Source organism: Macrotis lagotis, chromosome 8, assembly GCF_037893015.1.
Source record: "Macrotis lagotis isolate mMagLag1 chromosome 8, bilby.v1.9.chrom.fasta, whole genome shotgun sequence".
Lineage (NCBI taxonomy): Eukaryota > Metazoa > Chordata > Mammalia > Peramelemorphia > Peramelidae > Macrotis > Macrotis lagotis.
The window spans coordinates 147,721,526-147,724,354 of record NC_133665.1 but is presented as its reverse complement, the minus strand read 5'-3'; the positions used below and the strand labels follow the sequence as shown (position 1 = coordinate 147,724,354).

General features: G+C 36.7%; 1 pseudogene; it reads right to left on the bottom strand.

Annotated features, from left to right (window-relative positions):
- Positions 1-250: 250 nt before the first annotated feature.
- Positions 251-2,277, bottom strand: LOC141496557 (lysophospholipid acyltransferase 5 pseudogene; annotated as a pseudogene).
- Positions 2,278-2,829: the final 552 nt, after the last annotated feature.

Sequence of the window (2,829 nt, the reverse complement as noted above, 5' to 3'; positions counted from 1 at the left end):
TAAAGGATGGGGGGAGTCTTTGTTATGCAGCTGCTAAGATTTATAATCTGAGTAGGAAAATATTTCGATTCAAATCGAACAAAAAGGAGATGAAATGTTTATTTAGTTTTTATTTTTAAAGAAGTCTGAGCTAAGACAACAGAAATAAAGCAAACATTGTGTGAAAAAATAAAGGGATTGTCTATCCAAGGATACCAAGTAGTTTACAAGAGTAGATGAGACCATCTTATCTACCAAATCCTTGTATAGTTTAGTACATTTTATTTCTTTCATACTGAAAGGAAACAAATAAAAACACTCAATAAACTATGGATGTTCATCAATTGGGGAAGGGTAGAATAAATAATGGTAGACAATGTAATGAGTTATTAATACTCATAAGAAACAATGAATATGAAGAACTCAAAGAAACATGAGAAGCCTTGAATGAGAATTTGCAATCTAATGACTTAGTTTTTGTTTTTGTTTGTTTTTAACAATTGAACAAAAGTGGTTTTATGTGGTACAATTCCAAGACAGAAAAATGAAGCAGGTAGACTCTGTGTCCCTTTCCCTCCATGGAAAGGTGGTTGTGGTAATGGCACATGTATGATTATAGTAAATAAGCAGAAAAGAAATCACCTATTTCCAGGTGGGAGGAGAGAGATAAGGCAATGTATGTGGGATAGACCAAGACTAAGATAGGTCCCTCTACACTCCCCTGAGGTTTCTTTCCCTTTAGCTGGCAGAGGAGGCCTGCAGAAGAGGCCTGCAGGGGCTGTCAAACCTTCCTAATCCCTGTTTCTATCTTCTGCATGTTCTCAGGACAAAAAGAGTACCATAAAAAAGGATGGTAGTCCCTCTAACATTACCATTTTAGGCCACTAAGGAGGCAGATTAGTCTATTTTCTTTAATTCTTTCCTTGGCACCATTATTTCATGAACATAAGGCAATATGAATAGGAGTCTCAGGAAGAAGACATGGTCAAGAAAACAAATGGACTATCAATTGGGGAATGGTTGAACAAATTGTGATATTGTGATATATATATATACATACATACATACATATAATATATATATATATATATATATATATATATATATATATATTTATATAAATACACATCATGGGGCACTTATTGTTCTAATAGAAACCCAGAGAGATGGGAATTCAGAGAAGTCTGGGGGGATTTGCATGCGCTGATGCTGTTTGACATGAGCAGAAGGAAAAGAACATTGTACACCATAACAGGAACATAGAGTGGATGATCAACCTTGATGGACTTTCTAATTCCATCAGTGCAAAAATCAGGGACAATTTTGGGTTATCTGTGCTGGAGAATGTCATCTGTACCCAGAGAAAAATTGTGGAGTTTGAACAAAGACCAAAGATTATTACCTTTAAACCAAAAAAATGTTATCTTAGTAAGTAATCTTGCTATCTCTTTTATTTTTATTTTTAAGGATATGATTTCTCTCTCTACACATTCAACTTATATCAATATATAGCATAAAAACAATATAAAGACTAACAGACTTCCTCTTTTGGTGGGTGGGGGAGAAGGAAGCAAAATTTTGGGAAAATTGTAAAATTCAAAATAAATAAATAAATACATTTATTAACAAAAGAGAAAATAGATGGACTTGTAGACTTTCAAAATTTGTTCCATAAAAAAGGCATAGAATAAGCCCTGAAAAACAGTGAATGGTTTGCTGTACTAGGTAGAAATCAGGACTGCAGAATCATGACAGATGACAGCTTGCTCAAGATGGGGCTTCTGTGATTAAGCAGGCAACTTATCTCTCCACAATAGCAATGAAGAACTCTGTCTAGAAACAAATCAGGTAGCCAGAGTGCAGCCCATACCACAGTGCCATGAAAAGCAAGGACAGGCTCTGGGATATCATTTTGTTCCTGAGGAACTTGAAAATCTTGAAGTACCAAGTCACTCAGGTCTTGGTGTTGATGTTGAAGATGACAATCATGTTTGTGAATGGGGTGTAGTCTCAAATTGTCATACTTTCAAATTGGCACAAGCATCCCACAGTGAATGCACCTTCTCATCCAATCCAATGAAGCCCATTCCAGTCAGAATGTACTCTTCTTCAATGACCAGACAACAGGTCACATATTTGTAGAACCCAAACTAGCATGTATAGAAAATGGAACCAGAAGGATCGGATTGCATAACCTTAGAAGAGTAGATAGTCTTCTGGGATATAGGGATATATACCTGAGCGGGTATAGCCCACTAGGTAGAAGAGTTCCAAATTCACATGCTTGAGATCAGGTAGAAAATAATCAATTCAATTGTCAGGGTGCAGTGTGACATTGTGCACTTGATGCCATAACTGTCAATGAGTGTATAAAAGTAACCAACAAGAAAACAGACCCTCTGGAAGATGAAGGTAGTCAAGATGGCAGTAATAGTGCAACCCATCAGCTGAAGAATGAGGAATGGTATCCACTACATATATCAGAGAATGGTAGAATTGGTTTCCAAAATTAAAATAGGTAATTGAAAGGCCTGTAACAATGTGGAAGAGATGGATGAAGTAGCATACCTTGTAGAATAACAACTGTCGGAGCGGCTAGGTGGCGTAGTGGATAAAGCACTGGCCCTGGAGTCAGGAGTACCTGGGTTCAAATCTGGTCTCAAACATTTAATAATTACCTAGCTGTGTGGCCTTGGGCAAGCCACTTAACCCCATTTGCCTTGCAAAAACCTAAAAAAAAAGACCAAAAAGAAAAAGAAAAGAAAAAGAACTGTCAATAAAACAAGGCAAAGGGATACCCTAGAATATGGAGGTAATAAGCTGCAATGCCTGTTCTGAGACACTGAGGTA